The sequence below is a fragment of the Lipotes vexillifer genome, unplaced genomic scaffold, assembly GCF_000442215.2.
Source record: "Lipotes vexillifer unplaced genomic scaffold, Lipotes_vexillifer_v1.1 scaffold440, whole genome shotgun sequence".
NCBI classification, from domain to species: Eukaryota; Metazoa; Chordata; class Mammalia; order Artiodactyla; family Lipotidae; genus Lipotes; species Lipotes vexillifer.
In genome coordinates, this window is record NW_006778543.1 from 4,081,747 (window position 1) to 4,087,746 (window position 6,000).

At 39.2% G+C, this 6,000-nt stretch overlaps 1 protein-coding gene across 1 annotated transcript in view; it reads left to right on the forward strand.

The window, feature by feature from the left end:
• Window positions 1-6,000, forward strand: part of EIF3H (eukaryotic translation initiation factor 3 subunit H) — an 87,544-nt gene that overhangs the window by 13,314 nt on the left and 68,230 nt on the right. The gene's annotated exons all lie outside the window — the stretch shown is intronic.

Below are 6,000 nucleotides of genomic sequence, written 5' to 3' on the forward strand. Positions count from 1 at the left end.
GAAGGATGGAAGATTTAACTCATCATGCTTATTAATTAACTCAAAGTTTAGGTTGATTGACTTCTGGTATAATTAATTTATTTGGATATTTTAGATTATTATTTATATTTTATCCTATAGTATTGAGAATACTTTCTGTCTTGGAAGTTAAATTCTTTGTTGCTTTTAGCCTTTTGGGCAAAGTTAGGTTTTCATTTTTTTTTTAAATGCCAAATACTTAAAGAAATAGTATTTTGTTCATTGGAGATTAGAAATAGTCTGCTTTGCTTTTTCAAATTGTCTGCACTGAATAGTAAACAATAGTAGGAAAAAATGGTTCCTCTAGGGTACTTTGAGTAGACAGGAAGTCTGTTTACTGTCTTGCAAGTTGGGATTCTTTGGCAAGATTTGCCCATCCTGAGAACATGCAAACTTCAGAGAGCTAGGAGATGGTTCTAGAGACTGCTGACCTATTCCAAGAACAGTACTTACTGTGCAGGGCATATCAAGGAGGTTAATAAGCATTTAGACTCCGAATATGACAGTGTTGGGGAGGTGTAGAAGAATTCGGTCATTTCAGATTCTGCTGTGGCCAGTTTGTTTCTGTCCCGTAAGGCATAATTTGTAGAAGAATCTTCGTTTACCTGCTAATTTATAGGATAAAGGAACCTGGTGCGCACTAGTTCGTAAGTAGTCATAAATATGGGGTTAAGCTATAAAGAGTAAGTTTTACTCTGCTATAGACACGTGAATACTTCTCAGATGAACTGCTCACATTACCTTTCCTCTCATTTTTTTATTGTAGGGATCCTTCCAAGTAGGGCTTGAGTTTCTCTTTATGCTTTTATAACTAAAAGGTTCATTCTTTCTCAGTGTACTCACTTTTTAGCAACACAGTATCTTAAAACAGGTCTTAAACAGTCTTAAAACAGGAAAGAAAACTTGTGGTTTAACCAGTTGAGTGCATTGCAATCACCTGAGAAGTTATAACAGAACAAAAGGACTTCCCTGGTGGTGCAGTGGTTGAGAATCCGCCTGCCAGTGCAGGGGACACGGGTTCAAGCCCTGGTCTGGGAAGGTCCCACATGCCACGGAGCAACTAAGCCCATGTACCACAACCACTGAGCCCGTATGCCACAACTGCTGAGCCTGTGTGCCTAGAGCCCATGCTCTGCGACAAGAGAAGCCACCACAGTGAGAAGCCCGCACACTGCAACTAGAGAAAGCCTGTGCACAGCAACGAAGACCCAACACAGCCAAAAAAAACAAAAACAAAAAAACCCACCTCATTAAAAAAAAACAACAAAAAACAGAACAAAAAAGGAAGGTTGGTCCATACTACCTCATTAAAAGTTAGAATGAAGTAGGATGTTAGAATCACCTGGAGAATCTAAAAACAAAAATAGAAACCAAAACCAAAAAAAAAAAAAGCCCACAAAACCCCAAACCCAAAAAACCGTATAGGAACCCCAACCCAGGTTAACCAACTCTGATTTTTAGGGATTGGGTTTCAGGCATCAGTATTTTAAAAATACTGATGGCTGTCATATGTAGCCAGGGTGAAGACCTCTTTATTTAAAAAAGCTCCCCAGGTCATTTTGATAAGCTAAGAACATTTGTGATGCTTATAAACAAAGTATAATAGAGGAGTATGTTTTTGTTTTGGGGAGCTATTAAGTTTTTCATGTATCTTGCTTTTAAGAGTAAGAACAGGTAGCATGACATCAATAAACAGGATTAATTAAAAGTATATCAGCACTGTTTTATGGACAGAAGCATATGATTGGTTGGAGGGAGAGAAAAATGAAAGGCTAGTAAGCATGACTGAAACAGGACATGTGTGGTGGAATGTTCCCATCTTGTGGCTTGTGAGGATAGTGCTGCTAAAGATAAAGAGCTGAATCGCATTCTTACAATCAGTGGCAGTTTCCTGTTCATGATACTTCTTATCAGGGCACAAAAAATGTGACCACCTGTACCATTCCCTCAGTCTTTTTTTTTTTTTTTTTTTTTTGCGGTACGCGGGCCTCTCACCGCTGTGGCCTCTCCTGCCGCGGAGCACAGGCTCCGGACGCGCAGGCCCAGCGGCCATGGCTCACGGGCCCAGCTGCTCTGTGGCACGTGGGATCCTCCCGGACCGGGGCACAAACCCGCGCCCCCCACATCGGCAGGCGGACCCCCAACCACTGCGCCACCAGGGAAGCCCTCCATCAGTCTTTTTGCTGCAGGTCCCTGTAAATCTTTCACTGAACTTTTCTTACTCCATGCAGAAACCCTGCATCTACAGCTTAGTTACAGAGACTTCTTCCAGAGCTGTCGCCACTGCATTCTGTTTCAGTCTTGTTATGAAAAACATATTTGGAGCCTAAAGTAACTCAGTCACTGTGAAGTAAGTAATTAAATGTACCTTCGTGTCAGAAGTCAGATCTCACTTTCCTGATTTAATAAATCTATGTCAGATTATGTTTCCTCTTCTGTAAAATGGGAAAATAATATTACTGACTTTGTATAGTGATTTTGAGGATTAAATGAGTAATTGCATGTGAGGCACTTGGTGGAGTGCTTGGCATAAGTGACTGATAAATGTTTACCATTCATTCCTTTATCAAATATATTTTGAGTATTTTTTATGTGCTAGTACCTGTGTTGGGTGTTGAAGATGCAGTGAGTAAAAACATCCCTTCATTTTTACGAGAACATTTAAGAGGGGAGACCATTAGCAGTACATGGGTTCTTATAAATACCAATAATATATGGAATATTTTTCTGTATACAGCAAGTTCTTGGTTATTTGTGTAGAATTTCAGAAGCCTGTATGTCAGTAGTTTCCTTCTGCTCAGGAATTTCCTTTTGACATCTAAATGAGCCTACTCTGAAGTTTGTAATGCAATTCCAGTACATTATTTTTTGAACTAAAGAATTGAGATTTTAATGTGTATATAGGAAATAGGAAGGCTCTAAAATGTCAAAATGAAGAATGAGTTGGCTTAGTTTTGATAAAGTTGTTTTTTTCTGAATGTTTTTATTTCATCAGATTTTATTAAATTGGCAAGATCATTTTAGTGATCACCAGGCCTTTCCTAAAAGGCTTCTGTTTTGGACAACCATAAATGCTAGAGAGAATTCATCTTTAAAATTGAAATACTCTTTTCTGAAACTGTCACCTGTGGTCCTTAGTTTGTCTTTCAAAGTAAGACGCATCCTCTAGTGCTTCACTATTTGGAAAGTGCTCTTTTTTTTTTTTGCAGTACGCGGGCCACTCACCGCTGTGGCCTCTCCCGTTGCGGAGCACAGGCTCCGGACACGCAGGTTCAGCGGCCATGGCTCATGGGCCCAGCCACTCTGCGGCACGTGGGATCTTCCTGGACCATAGCACGAACCCGTGTCCCCTGCATCAGCAGGCGGACTCTCAACCACTGTGCCACCAGGGAAGCCCGTGGAATGTGCTCTTTATGAGTGTCCCTAGCCTGGAGAGAGATTTGAATTCATTGAACTGGTTCTCATCACAGAGTTTTAAACTTTCTCTCTTATAATTAGCCCTTTTGGGGTATACTTATTCATGTTGATTGTGTTTAGCCGATGGTTAAACCATTGTGCTCTTCCGGTTGCTCAGTTGAATGCTGTTACTGGTAATTTTTCTCTTGATTGTTACAGAGAACTGGCTGTAACAGGTCAGTGATGCTAGAAAGAGTGAGATAATAATTTCTTTTACTTGAAGCACTGTACTTCTGTGGATGCTGTATAAATTGCATTGATTCTTGGGGCAAGCATATCAGGCTGCTATGCTGTTTGGTTACATTGCTCCCAACCCCTTTACAGTTCACTTCGGTAAGAGTGAAGACAGTGTTTCAGTATAAGATATATATATATATTTTTTTGCGGTATGCGGGCCTCACTGTCGTGGCCCCTCCCGCTGCGGAGCACAGGGCTCCAGACGCGCAGGCTCAGGGGCCATGGCTCACGGGCCCAGCGGCTCCGCGGCATGCGGGACCCTCCCAGACTGGGACACGAACCCGTGTCCCCTGCATCGGCAGGTGGACTCCCAACCACTGCGCCACCAGGGAAGCCCATAAGATATTTTTAAACTATGATAATTTGTTTTTAAACATAATAATTATTTTTTCTTCTCTATTTTCTTTATAAAAGGAAATAAGGTTATTTTGGCCTTGCTTTTTGTGAAACTATGCTGGGCCCTGGTTATCAATACTGCTTTTTGCACACACAGGAACCAGCTGTTAGGAATCAGTTCTAGGATTTGTGCAAAGATCTACATAAAGCTCAGATATCTTCTAGCATCTCTCATTTACTTTGATTTCAACTGTGGTTCAGTGATCTCATTAATAGGGTTAAGTATCCAGGAAACTAGGTAAACTACACAAGTTGGTAGGTGTGTCTGTGATAACTCTTTATCAGTTTTGTTTATCCCTTCTTAGTCATTCATGTTTCTTCTGTTCTTTAAGTGTGTGAAATGATTGTTCTTGGCAGAGAGTTAAGTTGAATAGGAATTAAACAGTTCTGTTTTCTTTTTATTGATAAAGTCAGTAATATTGATGATTTATTGAGCATTTATTACATGGCAGACCCTGTGTGAAGTATTTACTGTACATTTTCTCATCTTTAATAGTGCCAATAATGCTGTGAAGTAGCTCCATTTTGCAAGTCAGAAGTCTAAGACTTAGGAAGGTTAAATAGCTTTCCCAAGGTCACAGCTAATAAATGCTAGAGCTGTAAATCATTGCTATTCCTGCATGACCCCGTAAGCCCATTTTGTGCCTTTCAAGAAGTGGAGAGGCCTTTTATACAGGCATGTGTAAGGTTTGTACACTTTCCCCACTGCACAGTATTGAAGTAGGTCTGGATCTTACACTGGTGTATAGTCCTTTTGGGTCTGTTCATCACAGAGTCTTTGCCTCGTATCTGTTCCTAACTCATGGTTTTAATTATTAAGTTACTGATATGAAAGTCATGTCCTTGTTAAAGTATGCACATGAGCTTTGGAGTTTGACTTGGTTTAAATCTTGGTTCTACCATTTCCTGGATGTGTGATCTTTAGTCATTTACTTCTCTCTGCTTCAGTTTTCTTATTTGTAAAATGAATATAATAATGCCTTTTCCCGAAGGTAGTCGTGAGAATTACGTGATTGATAATACATGTAAAATAATTAGAATACTGCCTGGCACGTGATGTTCAATAATTGTAACCTGTGTCGCTAACTGGTTACCAATGATTTATTTCTGTCAGTAATATACTTGTTTTAAATTAAATGCTAATCAGTAAGATACTAATTATCATTTTGTTGTTAGACTTATTTTTTCCCTCTGAGGACTTTCCATTTTATTGTAGACTGTATTGCCCTTTAGTCTTCAGGCCATGGGCTTGTACTGAATAATAGACTACTATTAATAAATACTATGTGCCAAGCACTATTCAAAGCCCATTAATATATTACCAATCTCATGTTGTAGGAATTATTATTAATCATTACTGTTACTGTGAACTTTTAAATTAATTGCCTGTTCAATTATGTTACCTCTTTATGGAAATATTAAAGGAGAGAGTAATAGTAAGAGCTGACTAATCCATTAGAGATTATTTGGTGTATCCTTCTGGTTGAGAAAAATTAGGTAGTGCTAGAGACTGGGTTCCCTTTGTGTTCTCTGTTACCAAGCAGATTCTTCTTAGATACATGTTTCCATTGTTGCTTCCTCTGATTAATTAGATGCTCTGTTCAGGAGCCATCTTGAGGTGTTGAGAATTTGTCAGAGGGTTCTGCTTTTAGGTGTTCAGATAATTGAGGTCTTTATCTCTGTGTTTTATTGATACTTTTATCATCTGTGGCAGGAAATTATCTTACTATTAACAAAGGTTAACAGGATCACTATATAATGATCTCAGGTTGAGGTGATGTTGTTTGATTTGACTGCAGAAACTCTTGGATGCCAGACCTTTAGGGACCCTTGACTTGAAGGTTGTGAGTGCTATATATGGACACTTTTTTTTTTTTTTTTTTTTTTTTTTTG